This window comes from Rattus norvegicus, chromosome 14 (assembly GCF_036323735.1).
Source record: "Rattus norvegicus strain BN/NHsdMcwi chromosome 14, GRCr8, whole genome shotgun sequence".
NCBI classification, from domain to species: Eukaryota; Metazoa; Chordata; class Mammalia; order Rodentia; family Muridae; genus Rattus; species Rattus norvegicus.
In genome coordinates, this window is record NC_086032.1 from 88,856,397 (window position 1) to 88,876,336 (window position 19,940).

Here is a 19,940-nt window from a genome sequence, read left to right on the forward strand (position 1 = left end):
ATGCCAACCGGTTATTGGCAAAAACTCTTACGCAAATCTACAATAAGAAAGACCAATTAATGCAAAAAACAAATACAAAATGCAGATTTCGAGGGTGGCGGGGGGGGGTAGAACTAAGAAATGTAATATCAGACCCAACGTGCCATGTCCAGTGCAGCAAAAGCTAAAACTTGAGGGTTCCTAGAAGAGAGGAGCCAAGCCTCTGAAGGCAGAGACCCACAGACTCTCTGTGTTTCCCTTAGAAGGAAAAGAGAGCGACTTTTACAGTTTGGGATATTTAAAAGGCAGAGTGGTTGGTTATCTGAGTGCCAGGCCTTACCTAAAGCTTTAGAGGTCATAAGGACTTGTAAATGTACTTCCCCTAAAAGATCTTTTCCTTCTGGCTATCAGAATGCCTGACACAGAGACCTGTGAACTCCAACAGGAGGATTAACTGAATCACCAGCTGTTCTTGAAGTTAGGCTTGCTCTTGATGGAAGCTTTACGCACCATCTGTATAGCAACACAAGGCTTATGATAAAAAGAGATAAGAAGCTCTTAGTGAAACAGAATGAGGGGAATGATGCCCTTGAGACAAGACTCCACCCAGCCAAGCTTTCAGTTTGCAAAAGGGAAAGGTAATGTAACAAAGAAAGTTTATTCAAATGCAGTTCAAGAAAGGGGCTAGATTTTATAACAAACAGGTAATCTAACTTTCTGGCATGGCCATGTGATTCTGGCCTTAGAATCATTTACTTCATTACAGAAGAAAAAGCCAACAAGGTCGGCCATGTGTCAGAGACTTTCCCTGACAGAGGCTTAGAAAGGCAACTCTGTTAAGGAGAAGCCTGGTTTGTGTTGGACCCGAGATTTTGGAAATGTCAGAGACACAGAATATTTGCCAAAGAGAACAGTAGATAGGGAATGGAACCACCCAAAGAGAAAGAAGTGTGTTGCCCACATTAAAAGTGGATCTTCCCACCTCAGAAGGTCTAGACTAAAGGTGAATCCTCTTACCTCTAACTGTATTTCAACTAGAAATAGGTTTTTCCACTTCAAATGCTTTAATCAAGAAAGCAAAACAAAACTCTAATAAGTATGCACAGGAATTTGGGTTTTAGTTAATTCTAGATATAGTTAAATGGACAACCAAGAATTGTTGTGCCACACCCTGGCAGCCTTTATAAAGGACATGGAAGACGAAAACTCTATTTACCTGGTTGCTCTCTTGCTATCAAGTTAGCAAGTCCATTCCTTCACTGGCATTAGAGTCTGCTTCTTAGGGAATTTTGTAGACACTATAGGCCAGCTGAGATATCTAGCCCAACGCATTGTAGGTAATGCTGTTCTCTTGCCAAGGTCTCGTTATTTCTCCTGGAAATAGACTTTTATATTAGGCTACAGTGGCCTGACATCACTTCTGAGAATCCTACATGGTATCCAGGCATTCCAGCTCTCTTTTGGCCAGGCACATCTCTCATGCCTCACATATCTAAATGTCCTTAGTGGAGCTTCTGGACATTATTCCATTAAGACTTGTCTCTGAGATGCTTCCGTAGGAACTGTCTCTCAACATCTGGCCCCCTTCTCTCAGTCCATACCTTTAGGTCTGGGAGGGAGAACCAAGCAAGTGTGAGCATCTTCACCTAACAGGGCTGGGCGCCACACTGCTCAGCCATATCACCTGCTACTTTGACAGCACGGTGCCCTTGTAGTCATTAAATCTTCAGGGTACCATCTATTGTTTCTAGGCAGAGTGCAAAGGTGAGTGAAACCCTTGCTCTCCAGGCTGTATCTTCAGCATCATTAAATTTTAATCTTGAGTTTCTATAAGGCCCCTTGCTAGACAGCTTACCCAGCATGCCAGAAATTAGGAGTTTTTCTTCCACCAATTCAAAATGGACAGGTACAGGAGAAGCAAGCACATGAATTAATGATTAATAAAAAGCTGCTTGGCACTAGTATAAGTAATTAGTAAACTAACCTCTGAACTCTGTCCAGAGCTAGCCTCACTCCACAAAATTTTTTTTGTCTTTCCTAAGGTCATCGTAAAATTATCATGTTATTAACAAATTTATCTCTTTTGTAAACTTACAAGTTGCAGGAAACCCACTTAGATCTACCTCTCATGAACCAAATAGACTCCATCCAGATAAATACACCAGCCAATCAATAGCCTGAGTTCCCACTTGCTACCTATTCCATAAGGTGGGATTCATCTTCTGTTCCCTGGGATAGGGACTCCCCTCAACCCAACCACCAAGATCTCAAGGTTTCAAATATGCACCTAAGAAAAAAGTTTTTCCAAAATATACTTTACTTTATTTTCTACAACACACACACACACGCACACACACACACTACACATATTATACATATGTATATAATATGTATAATATGTGTAGTGTGTGTGTGCATATATATAGTATGTAGTGTGTGTACATATATATGCATATATATATATATATATATATAGTGTGTGTGTGTGTGTGTGTGTGTGTGTGTGTGTGTGTGTGTGTTTCAGAATCTTGCCAAGTTCAGGCATTTACTCAAAATCTACATCCTGGGCAGCTCCAGAGAAACAACCCACAGATACTCTCCAATTTACTCTCACAGACACAGACACTTCTATGCACAGATGATTCCATAGATCCTGGACAGCAAGGAAACAGCCAACTCTCCTAAGACTGGACCAACATCCACATACCCAGGTTTTCTAGAGACCTCTCCCCAAAGCCAGCAGGAAGTAGCTAAATGTCATAATAATCCTATTCCTGCGTCACCACCATCTCTTTCTTGTTTTTTCTTTTTTTAATTAAAACAAAATGGAAGAATGTTAGCATTTCTTCTAGACTCCACCCCACAGTTACATGGCAACAGCCAGCTGTGCCTGTCTTACTATAAAAGGGGCTGTTTTTCCCCTCCTTACTTTCTTACCCTCTTACTCTTTTACCCTCTTCCCTCTCTGTCCTTTTTCTTCCCATTCCCCTCCCACCTCTGTCTCCACATTTCCATGGATGGCCTCTACTCCCCCACTCTCTGCCTTTCTCTGTGTATGTTCCATTAACTTCCTAAATAAACTCTATTCTATACTATATCCATCCTGTGGCTGGTACCTGAGCTGTAAGGGATGCCTCAGCATGGGCCCACAGAGGCATCTTTTTCCACCTCACCATATTATGCCTCTACCAAATTCATCCATCCTTCCTTCCTTCCTTCCTTCCTTCCTTCCTTCCTTCCTTCCTTCCTTCCTTCCTTCCTCTCTCTCTCTCTCTCTCTCTCTCTCTCTCACTCACTTTCTTTCTTTTTTCCTTCCTTTCTATCTTCATTTAAAAAAAACACAACAATGAGTTCATTACCAATAGGTGCACTCATCCTATTTTTACCTCAGCTTTACTTCCTCTTGTACAGCTGAGGGAAGTATTAAATGTGCACACTTTCCCATACTTTATTAAACCCAGTGCCCAGTCAGAGTGGATGGTGCTTCAGTGGCAAGGTGTTTTCAATAGCACTCGTGTGATGAGTCACCCTGTCTCAAATCACTCCATTGGAGATTGACAGAGGAAGTCACCTGCCATTGTCTCTAAGTTTGCATGCACTCATACATGCATGTGGGACAGTAAAAGACCCTGGTTCGCAGTTGAAGAGGTTTGAAACCCTGGTGACCCTGAAGGATGGTAGGCATTTTGCCTGACTCCTAGGAAACCAGGATGGTCACTAGCCAGCAGCCCTCCATAGATTTGTGGAGTCACGTAAGGGTAGTGCCCCAAACCCCTTCACGTGCTCCTTTTGTGAATCCTTCATTACAACCCCAGCTTTACAAATAATGGGCACCGACCCCCTTGCCCTCAAATTAAATTCCTTATGGCAACTTAATGTCACCCATATTCCTCAATTTGGTAGACAGAAATACGTTTTTGTCATTATATACAAATAGTCACATTTTATGTGGGCTACAGCCCAAACAAGTGAAAACTCAAAAAGATTAATTCACCATATGCTCCCCACCTTTGCCATCTTGGACATTCCTCAACAGATGAAAACTGATAATGGATCTGCCTTCACTAGCTCTCAATTCAAAACCTTCTGCCCACGTTGGGAAACTGTCCATCATTCAATAACTCCCCACAACACTCACAGTTAAGGAATAATAGATAGAACATATCAAACCCTAAAAGCCCAACTCCTAAAAGAAAAGACAGCCATCTACCCCCTCCTAAGGTACAAGTAATGATTACTATGACTATTTTAAACATATTTAACATCTACAAAAACTCCAAAATTCCTCCTCTTGCCCTCCATTGGCACACACACAAATTAATCCCTCATCCTAGTACAATGGTGAGATCCTTTGGATGGAATTTGGAAGGGACAAGACCTCCTCCTTACAACCAGGAGGGATTTTGCTTGGGTTATTCCACAGGACCAGCATAAGTCTACTTGGGTCCCCACCAGAAATGTCTGACGCCACTCCAACAACCAAGATCAAGGACAGAGGAAGAAGAGGAGGCAGAGGAAATACCATGTCCAGAGGGACAGCAAGGTCTCCTTAAAGGACATCCATGACCTGGTGATGGCTGCCAAGGTCATGTGCCCTCCATAAGTCCCCCTCTCCTCTATTCTTATGGCTGTTTTCATCATTCTTCATGCTAACTCTGCTACTGCCTCTCCCTAGCATTCCCAATACATTCCACTGGAGATTCTATACTAGGGAAACCTACAATGGACACAACAAAGTTATAGGAACCCAGGATTGCCCACTTGAAGGATATCAGACCACGACTGAGACCTCCCTACACCCAGATTACATCTCCACTATCCCTAGCCCTTCCCTCTGCTTTCCTTACTGAAACACAGATGAGTGTCTCTGGGAAGTCTCCATATATGGAGGTTGCAGATATTGGAGCTGCAGAATGGAATCCACCAGTCATGGTGGCACCATACTCCCAACCTTAAAACTCATTTTCAGCTTTCCATCAGCAATCCATGGGATGAATGCTGGCAAACTGGAGTCATGGGTAAACTTTTCCCCAATGACTATGCCAAATACCCAGGAGCTGACCTGCATGTCTCCTGTGAGCTTGTTCCTGCTGCCAAATCACTCTTTACTCATGATAACATTATCCTACAGGAAAATCAGTCTCAGAAGGAACTCTGAGCTACCCTCTTCTGGTTACAGTACATCCAATATGAATGTAGAGCAGCTGCAGCAACGGAAGTAGCAGAGGCAATTCCCCCTCCCTGCTCGAGTTCTCGCCCCTTCGCCTGAACCCTCACACCTGGTGGGGCCAGGGATCTTCATGGAAAGTGTCCAATACACAGGCCCACACATACATACCTGTGTAGCTGAAGACAGTTACACTCACATGAATAAACACTCAGACAATACACACTAAGTAACGCATAATTTAATAATGGGCAGGTTTTAGTAAGGTGCTGGAATGGGGTTTCCTGTCACGTCCCTGCCTTCAGCTATTCTGTACACAAATGAAGCAAAGGCCTTCAGGAATGCCTGACAACAAGACTCTGTGAAGCATCTCTTAACTCCTCTAGAAGATATGGGTTACCAGAGCTGACAGTTGTCCCTCACTCAGGATACAATAGCATAGCTTATCCTTCACAGCCTTGAGTCTTTCCAAGTGATAGAGGTTTGGAGTGGGCATCTTGTGGCCCTATTGGATGGTGAGTTATGGGTATGCTTTTCCTGAGTACTTCCGTGGCTGGTTCCTTGGCACACACACTCATGGACACATACTGCAATTTCCTGTTAATGGTCACTTCATATTTGTTAGGAACCCAGTTCCTCAGTTTAGCACATGGAGTTAAATTAGGCTTTACCTCAGAATCCACTATGTATTCCTCCCACCACATAGTGCAAACTTCCCTCCATACCTGCTCTCTCGTCTGAATCCCAGCCCACCCCAGTAGACACTGTGCTCCAAGGCTGCAGCCTGTAAATGACAAGGACCTATTATGTGAGATCCCAGAGGCCTGAGCCTCAGTCTCGCTTCTTCCATGTACCTGAGTACAACATGAGAAAACCATGCTTCCTCATGCTGTGCTGTGAAGTGGGAGTTTATGCCTGCGGAGCGGTCATCTCATGAACAAAGTCTGAACACGGATTTCACTGTCTCAAAAAATAACATGTATGTTGGTGGAGGAAGATGTATAGTGTGATTGAATCACATTAGATGGTGTTACAGACAGGCCCAGCTGTCGAGGTACAAAGACTCCTGGTCACACCTGTTTTCACTTGCTGACCTTCCAAATGTCTACATGAGTGAATGCATGGTCCTTTCCTCCAGAAACAGGCCAAGCCCTCTGTCCCCATGAACTGACAGGTTATACAGTGGTGGACTGGTTTGTTATGCATGCTTTGACCTGTGACTCTTAAAATCCATGCTTTACCTGGGCTGAAGCTGCAGTTTATCAATTACCAGTTTTCCACTGTATTTCTCATGAAGGGATGGTGGATGTAAAACATAACTCTGGGGATTGCTGTCCAATTCTGGCCAGGAAACCACCTCCGTTCTTCTGTAATGACTCAGAATGTTGTAACACTCAGTCGTTAATCGTAAAAAGCTTGAAACCTTTGGCCGAATTAGCCTGGCTCTGATCTTGGAGACGCCAAGTCTAGCTTCTGGCATGAGGAGTTTAAAGGGGTCAGAGTAAGTGTTTCTGCTCAGCTGGAATGGTATCCTGGGACTCCGAAGCCCAAGAATGACACAGCTCTGAGGTGGAACAGTGTCCTAAGAGAAGGGCATCCTGAGACATGGGAGCTCAGGAACCACAGAGCTCTGAGAGGAAGCCACCTCAGCAGAGGCAGTGTAGCTCCCAGGTTATGATAACCCAGCTGAGGTGAGGAACTCAGAAGCCTCAGTCCTGCCCCTTCTTTGCTTCTTCTCTTCTCTTCTCTTCTCTTCTCTTCTCTTCTCTTCTCTTCTCTTCTCTTCTCTTCTCTTCTCTTCTCTTCATTGTTACTTTCCTTGTTGGCTTATTCCAATGAGAGAGTCATTGGGAGCAGAAAAAAAATCTCATGAGATTTATTTGAGGGTTGGAGGTGTGGAGGGATGAACTCATGGATAGCTGCCCTCCACACCTCCAACAGACAACAAGGGATTTGGGAGCAGACAACAAGGAATTTGACAAACAGGCAATGCTTATATAGTATTTCTGAAGGGGTGGGGCTTCTCAGGGTATAGATTTCCAGAGTACGGATTGGTGTGATTGCTAGTTTGAGCTTGGGGGTGGGGGGTTCGGGGATTGGTGGGTTTTCTTGGTCAGGGATTGGCTTTTTGTGGAAACTATGGGATTTGTGGGTTTTCCTGCTCAAGGATGAGTAGCTCCACCCACCCCCCCCTCCGCCATTCACTGCATTGGGCCCATGGGTGAGCGTGGGAAGTCCTTCCTGGCAATAGCTGGCTTTTGCTGCGGTGCCATCTCTGTGGGGCAGTTGGCTGGGAGGGGGAAGGCTTAAGAGGTGGTACTGTTAACATGGACAGCTCCTGGGGAATAGCTCCTGGAGTGGAATTTTACGAAAGCTGTAGGCTGAGGCTGTCACCATCTCATGCTGGCAGTAGGCTGAGGGAGAAAATGTGTCCCACTGTGGACAGCTCCTGAGGGGCAGCTTCCTCTGAGACAAGAAAGAAGGAATGCCACCATAGACAGCTCCTGCAGCTCCTGTCCGCTAGCCATAGGCTGGGCAGGAAGGAAGGAGGGGCTTGCCGGTGACAGCTTTTGTTGCTGCTGCTTAGAGACTAAAGTCATGGTGTGTGTGTGTGTGTGTGTGTGTGTGTGTGTGTGTGTGTGTGTGTGTGTGTGTGCATTGCATTCAGGTGGCCTCACATGTAACATGACTCACCAGCTTACCAGCCTTGTTGGTATCATTTGGAGATTTTAGATAGTCAGAGTGCCTGATAATTGCAAAGGCATTTACAACAGGCAAGGGCATATCCATTGTTCTGTCCTGAGCCTGTCCCCCATGCTGTCTCCCTGAGTGCTCACTGTGGCTGTTTCTGGCTGACTACTGTGAAACAGTTCATCCAAGGCAACATTTGAACTCAGGCAGCCTTTTTAATCATCCATTACTGTGAAAAATAGACCTGTCCACCCACAAAACATGGACTTCTCTTGGGGCCGAAAGAATGAAGTCTGATCAAACCTGATTAAAATCCTGCATTTTGAACTTAAAGTAGAGTTGATTTTAAAAATCACCTGTACAAGAGTCAAAGTGTCCACTGATGGAAAAATTTTCTGTTGAAACTCACCATGGCACATGGTTCAAGTTAAATGCATGCCGTGGGTAGCATTGCACTGAGATGAATATTCATGCCACTCCTCAGCCAGTGAACTTAGGACGCAGAACTTCAAATCTCCTACAGAAGAAATGGTGTGATTCTAGCTGCTGCCCATTGGCGTATATTTAGATCTGACCCTGCCATTTTTCATCCCATGAGGAATCCAAGTTACGTTTCAGAAAGCTTACTTTTCTAGGAGAGGCCTTGTTATTAATGTATAGTTAGTCATATCCTGGTCTCCTGCAGCTCCTTATGCCACACAAGGCTAAAAGACTGGCTCTGAAGGCCAAGGTGACCCTGCAGGGGGCCTCCATATGTGCATATATCCTCAGCCATGTCATTCCAAGTCTCAATGCTCTGTGGACTCTCAGCCTTTCCTCTTCACCAATCTTGGACAACCTTTTCCTAACCCACATCCAGCCACAGTTCTGGCTCAGGGCCATGTAGTCACTTGCCCCCCCCCCCCCAGGCAAAGGAGCTGGGGGTGCTTTATTCAGTTCCAGGATCCAAAGCAGACCTCTCCCCAACTCTATTTCTCAACTTCCATCTCGGTCCAGCCCAGGGTGGTCAGGTCATCATCTGGACAACTTTTATGATTCATAGTTGCCAGGCCCAAAGCATCAATGCCAGGACCCATGTATCTGGGTGGTTTTGTCTCTGAAATTCTTGGAACCCTCAGAGGTGGGCTGGAGCACATGACATTTTGTTCTTCAAGTTCAAGATCACATCACCTTGAGTGGCCTTGTCTATTCCTGTGGAGTGACTGAGTGAGCAGTGGAATCTGAACCATTGTGGACCGAGGTGAAGCATGTTCTAATATATTTTATGCTTCCTGTTTCATAACTGATATTGCCTTCATAAGGTCACCATAGAGTGACTTTGACACCAAAGACTCTCTTCTCTCCAACAACAGGATGGGCTGTCTGCCATCATTCGTTATCATCTGTACCATGAATGGCTTGTGAATACAACTTGCTATAAGCTGGCTGCTCATATATGGTAATTCCCAGAAAACTGCAAATGAATCAACATAGGACACAGCCCTATCACCCCTGGGCACACACACAAATGACACTTGTGCATCTGTGTCCATTACATTCTATTCATGATGGTTAAATAATGGAATCAACTGCCGTGTTTAACACTGTGTCTTTTCTCGATGCACCCCATGTGCCTGGTGCAGTTCCTGTCGACACGACATGGTAGAGAGACACAATCAGGAACTTAGAGCCTTGCAGGACTCTCCTGGGTAGACTCATCAGACAATGTTTTCTGGGGGAACAAAGTGTATGCTGCTGGGCACTCAGGCTGTTCGCTAACAGCTGAAGAAAGCAGTCAGAATGAGGAAGGCTGGAAACAGAGGGCTGAGACAGCAGAGGGAGGGCAGCTAGAGAGATGGAAACCACAGAGGGAAATGAATTCTGTAGACACAGAGGGATCTTCTTGCCTTATTGTAAACCCATCACCTGAAGATGGTGTCCAGTGGTCCAGACTTTATCACTCTAATAATGTTATCTGAGCTCCCAAAAAACAGCCATGTAACAGTTGCACAAAATAACTCCCCATCAAGAAAGGCCCTAACTGTCCTGATTTGGGCAAAATCCTAAAGGATCATGGATGTAATCCGGACAAGCCAGATTTGCCTTTGCTCTATCCTCCAAGTCAGAAAAGCCCTTCCAGCACTTTATACCTGGGGTTATAACTTGTACAACATCTTTGCACACCCATATTAGGCTTCATATGGGCAGGATGGCTTATCTCACTTCCCCACTGATCCATATCCATCTTCTTCCTGAACAGGTTCTATCTCCCAAATTAGACTCCACTCAAGGACTTTGTACACAACTGTTCCATGAATTCTGCTTTTCTATGGATTGTCCTGTACTCTTCTGAGTTTTCCTAGTGCATTGCTGAGAACTAGAGTACTAGAGATACTTGGGATTTTTCTTATGACAAAGGTGGTGCACTGGTGTGCACATAATAAAAAGATCAAAATGAAGACTAATTACCAAATTATATTCAAGTTCAGGTCACTGCTTCTTCACCTGTGAGTTCTTTACTGAGACATAGGAATCCTGCTTTCTGTGAATTAATTTTCAGGAGTTATCTACAGGCTACATGTGACTTACTATTCTGAGTGTCTACATGTACTCTGTTGTGTCCTTGTTTCTTTCTCCCCTGGAATGCTTTTCGGTGTCTTTCAGGATCCCCTAAAGAAGCTCAGTTCTGGGTGTAGGATGCTTCGTTTTAAGTGACCAATCAGAAGTGTTCCTGAGTCACCCAAAACAATGTAGCTTCTTAGTGACTGTATTGCACATCAGAATTTGGTGCTAAGCCTCTTTTGCTGAAGATAGCATGTGACCTGGAAAATTGGGTCGTACTGATTAGGAAACACTCTCTGTGATGGTTAGCTTTAAAAGACCTTGAAGGTGTGATGCAAATTGCTAATGAGGAGGTGAGGCAATCATAGTCTTACCCAGCTGTGTATCTAGTAAAGGAAAATGATAACTGGTATGTCAAGATATGTCCATAGATGAAATATTGGTATCCATGTATTTGGTTATAGGAGTAACCAACTACTTTCTAATTGGATTTAATGAATCCACAGGAGGAAAACCATACCCAGTACTGCAGATATTTCCCCAAACCAAGGCTATCACAGACTGCAGGGCTAAACCCACCACCATTATTCTACTAAATGGATATAGTATCAAGCTGCTCTCTAAATTTGGTCTTCTCTCCCCATTAGATTAATACAGCTCTCAGAATTCATCAGAGAGGTTGCTTTGTACAGCTGATGGTAGTGAACACAATAACTCACAACTGTTCAAAGTGCAAAGGATGAGTGTCAATGCAGTGGTCATCCACAGTTCGGCTGTCTGTATCACTCACTCCCTTGCCCAGGCTCAGAGGCCACTCTAGAAGAGGGACTGGAAGAATTATAAGAGCCTGAGGCTGAGAAGGACCAGTGCAAAGCTATGTTTTCTGGACATGATAGGGCCATTGTCTTCATCAACTCAAGACCTGACAAGGTAAAGCCAGTTAACATTTCAGCATGGAGGGGGAAGTGGTTCACAATCCCAGACCACTGAGGAGCAATGACCTTGAAATGGCTTCTCGGTGATGGGGAGTCAGTTTTCTTTAAGATTCTGGTCCTTGATATCCTACAGTGAATGGCCCCATACACTGGAGTATATGAGCAGCGAGGACTAAAATCAATATCTTACTCTTAAAGAAAACAAGAAGTTGGGGTGCTTAGGGGGAGGTAGATGTGGATCTGATAAGATTCAGCAGAATCAGTCAGGCTGAATATGCTCAAAACACATTGTATAAATGTCTCAAAGAATTAATAAAAATATTATAATGTAATAAACTATTTTTATTAAAGTATCGATAAAAAAGTATCTTCTTGATACTTCTCTAGTTGAAATACTGAGAAGGTATTCTAGGGGCCTACGTGTTGGGCATATTTCAGAATTTTAGTCTTACTAGGATGCAAATATACTCAGAAAAGAGTCCAGAGCTGATTATACTTTGGGAATCTGCGTCTCTCCCCTGCCCCTGCCTTGATATCCACTTCTCTTTTTCACAGCACATCCACTGTACATCTGTTGCCTTCTGCTATACAATTTGTACCCACGTCTTTTAAAACGATGAGGATCTAAGGGCAGTTCATGCTTTCTTAGGCCTTAGATAGAAGGTTTTTTTTTTTAACATGTACTAGACGCCATCCTTCTGTCACACCTTCAAGTTGTCTTTCTTTCTTTGCTTTAAAAACGAGTATCTTTCCCATCACTGACTTCCTTCATGTGTGCGTCCCAACCCTCTCTGATTGATTCTGCAAGGACTGCAGTGGTTGGTGTATTAGTATAATCCATCATCTGATTTCTACAAGCATTCTTAACACAAATTAAAACAAAAACTTAGCAAGTGTCATGGAGAATGGAGTGACATTAATGAAAGTGTTCAAAGCAAATTTTCAAGAAGGAAGAGGGGGGCTGCCGCCGCAGAGAGCTCATGGGCAGCACCCTGCGAGCAAACTTGAGCCTCAGGACCACAGGTAAGACCAACTTTTCTGCTGCAAGAGACCTGCCTGGTGAACTCGGGACACACAGAGGCAGAATTCCTCTAGGACTGGGCCCATCCTGTGTTTACCGGGAGTCCCACAGCCGCGGATCCTGGCCCGCAGCAGCTCTCTGCTCCCAGACCCCTTGGGAGAGAGACCACACTGCCTGGTCAGGTGGGCACTCCTGAGGCTGCAGAGCGGAAGAGACCACCAACACTGCCCACCCCTGCCCACATCCCGGGCCCAAGAGGAAACTGTATAAGGCCTCTGGGTTCCCGTGGGGGAGGGCCCAGGAGCGGCAGGACCCTTACACCTGAGACACCTCCAGAACCTGAAGGAACAGAACAGATAAACAGTTCTCTGCACCCAAATCCCATGGGAGGGAGAGCTAAACCTTCACAGAGGCAGACACGCCTGGGAAACCAGAAGAGACTGCACTCTGCACACATTACTGATTCCAGAGGAAAACACCAAACGCCAACTGGAACCCTGGTGCACTGAAGCTCCCAGAAACCGCGGCGCAGATCTGCCTGGTTGCTGCTGCCGCAGAGAGCTCGTGGGCAGCACCCCGAGAGCAAACTTGACCCTTGGGACCACAGGTAAGACCAACTTTTCTGCTGCAAGTGACCTGCCTGGAGAACTCAAGACACAGGCCCACAGGAACAGCTGAAGACCTGTAGAGAGGAAAAACTACACGCCCGAAAGCAGAACACTCTGTCCCCATAACTGGCTGAAAGAAAACAGGAAAACAGGTCTATAGCACTCCTGACACATGCTTATAGGACAGTCTAGCCACTGTCAGAAATAGCAGAACAAAGTAACACTAGAGATAATCTGATGGCGGGAGGCAAGCGCAGGAACCCAAGCAACAGAAACCAAGACTACATGGCACCATCAGAGCCCAATTCTCCCATCAAAACAAACATGGAATATCCAAACACACCAGAAAAGCAAGATCTAGTTTCAAAATCATATTTGATCATGATGCTGGAGGACTTCAAGAAAGACGTGAAGAACTCCCTTAGAGAACAAGTAGAAGCCTACAGAGAGGAATCACAAAAATTCCTGAAAGAATTCCAGGAAATCATAAATAAACAAGTAGAAGCCCATAGACAGGAGTCACAAAAATCCCTGAAAGAATTCCAGGAAAACACAATCAAACAGTTGAAGGAATTAAAAATGGAAATAGAAGCAATCAAGAAAGAACACATGGAAACAACCCTGGATATAGAAAACCAAAAGAAGAGACAAGGAGCTGTAGATACAAGCTTCACCAACAGAATACAAGAGATGGAAGAGAGAATCTCCGGAGCAGAAGATTCCATAGAAATCATTGACTCAACTGTCAAAGATAATGTAAAGCGGAAAAAGCTACTGGTCCAAAACATACAGGAAATCCAGGACTCAATGAGAAGATCAAACCTAAGGATAATAGGTATAGAAGAGAGTGAAGACTCCCAGCTCAAAGGACCAGTAAATATCTTCAACAAAATCATAGAAGAAAACTTCCCTAACCTAAAAAAAGAGATACCCATAGACATACAAGAAGCCTACAGAACTCCAAATAGATTGGACCAGAAAAGAAACACCTCCCGTCACATAATTGTCAAAACACCAAACGCACAAAATAAAGAAAGAATATTAAAAGCAGTAAGGGAAAAAGGTCAAGTAACATATAAAGGCAGACCTATCAAAATCACACCAGACTTTTCTCCAGAAACTATGAAGGCCAGAAGATCCTGGACTGATGTCATACAGACCCTAAGAGAACACAAATGCCAGCCCAGGTTACTGTATCCTGCAAAACTCTCAATTAACATAGATGGAGAAACCAAGATATTCCATGACAAAACCAAAATTACACAATATCTTTCTACAAATCCAGCACTACAAAGGATAATAAATGGTAAAGCCCAACATAAGGAGGCAAGCTATACCCTAGAAGAAGCAAGAAACTAATCGTCTTCGCAACAAAACAAAGAGAGGAAAAGCACACAAACATAACCTCACATCCAAATATGAATATAACAGGAAGCAATAATCACTATTCCTTAATATCTCTCAACATCAATGGCCTCAACTGCCCAATAAAAAGACATAGATTAACAAACTGGATACGCAACGAGGACCCTGCATTCTACTTCCTATAGGAAACACACCTCAGAGACAAAGACAGACATTACCTTAGAGTGAAAGGCTGGAAAACAACTTTCCAAGCAAATGGTCAGAAGAAGCAAGCTGGAGTAGCCATTCTAATATCAAATAAAATCAATTTCCAACTAAAAGTCATCAAAAAAGATAAGGAAGGACACTTCATATTCATCAAAGGAAAAATCCACCAAGATGAACTGTCAATCCTAAATATCTATGCCCCAAATACAAGGGCACCTACATACATAAAAGAAACCTTACTAAAGCTCAATACACACATTGCACCTCACACAATAAGAGTGGGAGATTTTAACACCCCACTCTCATTAATGGACAGATCATGGAAACAGAAATTAAACAGAGACGTAGACAGATTAAGAGAAGTCATGAGCCAAATGGACTTAACAGATATTTATAGAACATTCTATCCTAAAGCAAAAGGATATACCTTCTTCTCAGCTACTCATGGTACTTTCTCCAAAATTGACCATATAATTGGTCAAAAAACGGGCCTCAAAGGGTACAGAAAGATGGAAATAATCCCATGCGTGCTATCGGACCACCACGGCCTAAAACTGGTCTTCAATAACAATAAGGGAAGAATGCCCACATATACATGGAAATTGAACAATGCTCTACTCAATGATAACCTGGTCAAGTAAGAAATAAAGAAAGAAATTAAAAACTTTTTAGAATTTAATGAAAAGGAAGGTACAACATCCCCAAACTTATGGGACACAATGAAAGCTGTGCTAAGAGGAAAACTCATAGCGCTGAGTGCCTGCAGAAAGAAACAGGAAAGAGCATATGTCAGCAGCTTGACAGCACACCTAAAAGCTCTAGAACAAAAAGAAGCAAATACACCCAGGAGGAGTAGAAGGCAGGAAATAATCAAACTCAGAGCTGAAATCAACCAAGTAGAAACAAAAAGGACCATAGAAAGAATCAACAGAACCAAAAGTTGGTTCTTTGAGAAAATCAACAAGATAGATAAACCCTTAGCCAGACTAATGAGAGGACACAGAGAGTGTGTCCAAATTACCAAAATCAGAAATGAAAAGGGAGACATAACTACAGATTCAGAGGAAATTCAAAAAATCATCAGATCTTACTATAAAAACCTATATTCAACAAAACTTGAAAATCTTCAGGAAATGGACAATTTCCTAGACAGATACCAGGTACTGAAGTTAAGTCAGGAACAGATAAACCAGTTAAACAACCCCATAACTCCTAAGGAAATAGAAGCAGTCATTAAAGGTCTCCCAACCAAAAAGAACCCAGGTCCAGAAGGGTTTAGTGCAGAATTCCATCAGACCTTCATAGAAGACCTCATACCAATATTATCCAAACTATTCCACAAAATTGAAACAGATCGAGCACTACCGAATTCCTTCTATGAAGCCACAATTACTCTTACACCTAAACCACATAAAGACCCAAAAAAGAAAGGGAACTTCAGACCAATTTCCCTTATGAATATCGACACCAAAATACTCAATAAAATTCTGGCAAACCTAATCCAAGAGCACATCAAAACAATCATCCACCATGATCAAGTAGGCTTCATCCCAGGCATGCAGGGATGGTTTAATATATGGAAAACCATCAACGTGATCCATTATATAAACAAACTGAAAGAACAGAACCACATGATCATTTCATTAGATGCTGAGAAAGCATTTGACAAAATTCAACACCCCTTCATGATAAAAGTCCTGGAAGAATAGGAATTCAAGGCCCATACCTAAACATAGTAAAAGCCATATACAGCAAACCAGTTGCTAACATTAAACTAAATGGAGAGAAACTTGAAGCAATCCCACTAAAATCAGGGACTAGACAAGGCTGCCCACTCTCTCCCTACTTATTCAATATAGTTCTCGAGGTTCTAGCCAGAGCAATCAGACAACAAAAGGAGGTCAAGGGGATACAGATCGGAAAAGAAGAAGTCATAATATCACTATTTGCAGATGATATGATAGTATATTTAAGTGATCCCAAAAGTTCCACCAGAGAACTACTAAAGCTGATAAACAACTTCAGCAAAGTGGCTGGGTATAAAATTAACTCAAATAAATCAGTTGCCTTCCTCTACAGAAAAGAGAAACAAGCCGAGAAAGAAATTAGGGAAACGACACCCTTCATAATAGACCCAAATAATATAAAGTACCTCGGTGTGACTTTAACCAAGCAAGTAAAAGATCTGTACAATAAGAACTTCAAGACACTGAAGAAAGAAATTGAAGAAGACCTCAGAAGATGGAAAGATCTCCCATGCTCATGGATTGGCAGGATTAATATAGTAAAAATGGCCATTTTACCAAAAGCGATCTACAGATTCAATGCAATCCCCATCAAAATACCAATCCAATTCTTCAAAGAGTTAGACAGAACAATTTGCAAATTCATCTGGAATAACAAAAAACCCAGGATAGCTAAAACTATCCTCAACAATAAAAGGACTTCAGTGGGGAATCACTATCCCTGAACTCAAGCAGTATTACAGAGCAATAGTGATAAAAACTGCATGGTATTGGTACAGAGACAGACAGATAGACCAATGGAATAGAATTGAAGACCCAGAAATGAACCCACACACCTATGGTCACTTGATTTTTGACAAAGGAGCCAAAACCATTCAATGGAAAAAAGATAGATTTTTCAGCAAATGGTGCTGGTTCAACATATAGAAGAATGCAGATTGAAAAATGCTTATCACCCTGTACAAAGCTTAAGTCCAAGTGGATCAAGGACTTCCACATCAAACCAGGCACACTCCAACTAATAGAAGAAAAACTAGGGAAGCATCTAGAACACATGGGCACTGGAAAAAATTTCCTGAACAAAACACCAATGGCTTATGCTCTAAGATCAAGAATCGACAAATGGGATCTCATAAAACTGCAAAGCTTCTGTAAGGCAAAGGACACTGTGGTTAGGACAAAACGGCCACCAACAGATTGGGAAAAGATCTTTACCAATCCTACAACAGATAGAGGCCTTATATCCAAAATATACAAAGAACTCAAGAAGTTAGACCGCAGGGAGACAAATAACCCTATTAAAAATGGGGTTCAGAGCTAAACAAACAATTCACAGCTGAGGAATTCCGAATGGCTGAGAAACACCTAAAGAAATGTTCAACATCTTTAGTCATAAGGGAAATGCAAATCAAAACAACCCTGAGATTTCACCTCACAGCAGTGAGAATGGCTAAGATCAAAAACTCAGGTGACAGCAAATGCTGGCAAGGATGCGGAGAAAGAGGAACACTCCTCCATTGTTGGTGGGGTTGCAGACTGGTACAACCATTCTGGAAATCAGTCTGGAGGTTCCTCAGAAAATTGAACATTGAACTGCCTGAGGATCCAGCTATACCTCTCTTGGGCATATACCCAAAAGATGCCCCAACATATAAAAAAGACACATGCTCCACTATGTTCCTCGCAGCCTTATTTATAATAGCCAGAAGCTGGAAAGAACCCAGATGCCCTTCAACAGAGGAATGGATACAGAAAATGTGGTACATCTACACAATGGAATATTACTCACCTATCAAAAACAATGACTTTATGAAATTCCTGGGCAAATGGTTGGAACTGGAAAATATCATCCTGAGTGAGCTAACCCAATCACAGAAAGACATACATGGTATGCACTCATTGATAAGTGGCTATTAGCCTAAATGCTTGAATTACCCTAGAGGCTTAGAACAAATGAAACTCAAGATGGATGATCAAAATGTCAATGCTTCACTCCTTGTTTAAAAGGGGAACAAGAATACCCTTGGCAGGGAAAAGAGAGGCAAAGATTAAAACAGAGACTGAAGGAACACCCATTCAGAGCCTGCCCCACATGTGGCCCATACATATACAGCCACCCAATTAGACAAGATGGATGAAGCAAAGAAGTGCAGACCGACAGGAGCCGGATGTAGATCTCTCCTGAGAGACACAGCCAGAATACAGCAAATACAGAGGCGAATGCCAGCAGCAAACCACTGAACTGAGAATAGGACCCCCATTGAAGGAATCAGAGAAAGAACTGGAAGAGCTTGAAGGGGCTCGAGACCCCATATGTACAACAATTCCAAGCAACCAGAGCTTCCAGGGACTAAGCCACTACCTAAAGACTATACATGGACTGACCCTGGACTCTGACCTCATAGGTAGCAATGAATATCCTAGTAAGAGCACCAGTGGAAGGGGAAGCCCTGGGTCCTGCTAAGAGTGAACTAGACTGTTGGGGGGAGGGCGGCAATGGTGGGAGGGTTGGGAGGGGAACACCCATAAGGAAGAAGAGGGGGGAGGGGGATGTTTGCCCGGAAACCGGGAAAGGGAATAACACTCGAAATGTATATAAGAAATACTCAAGTTAATAATAAAAAAAAAAAAAAAAAAAGAAGGAAGAGGGGGAGAAGCCTGTAACAGTTGTTCTAACACTATCAATGGGCATGTAAGAAATAGGCAGGTAATTTTTAGAATTATATCAGTTTTCTAAAAACAACTTTAATGTTTAGTATTTTCAACTGTATTTCTTTTTTGATATTTTTAATTGCATTTTTATTTACGTTATAAATGTTATCCCGGTTTCCCCCTATGAGTGTGCTCCTTTACCCACCCACCCACTCCCTCCCACTTCCCTGCCCTGACATTCTCCTACACTGGGGCATGGAGCCTTGAGAGGACCAAGGGCCTCTCCTCCCATTGATGCCCAACAAGGCCATCTTCTATTACATATGTAGAAGGAACTATAGGTCCATCCCTGTATTCTCTTGGGTTGGTGGTTTAGTCCCTGGGAGCTTTGTGGTGTCCAGTTGGTTGATGGTGTGTTCTTCTTAAGAGGTTGCAAAACCCTTCATCTCCTTCATTCCTTTCTCTAACTAATCCTTTGGGGACCCTGTTCTCAGTTCAATGCTTGGCTGCGAGCATCGCCTCTATATTTGTAAAGCTCTGGCAGATCCTCTCGACAGACAACTATATCAGGCTCCTATCAGCATGCACTTCTTGGCATCTGCAATATTGTCTGGATTTGGTGTCTGTATATGGGCTGGATCCCCAGTTGGGGCAGTCTCTGGATGGCCTTTCCTTCAGTCTCTGCTCCACACTTTGTCTTCATACTTCCTCATGTGAATATTTTTCAACTGTATTTCTAAGCAACAGATTTGCTCCCAGATGTTTTGCTTCCTATGTAAATAATTATTTGTTCCCTTGACACTATGGAAAATGAAGTTATGACACACACACACACACACACACACACACACACACACACACACATGCACATACAACTGCACACATGTGCACCCATACATGTTCACACATAAGGTCACACACACATTCACACACATACACATGTAATTTGAGAAATATTTCTTGCCAAAATGGAAATAAAAACAATTCTTAGGATCTTAGAAGAGAAATTTAAATAACATAAGTGGTAAA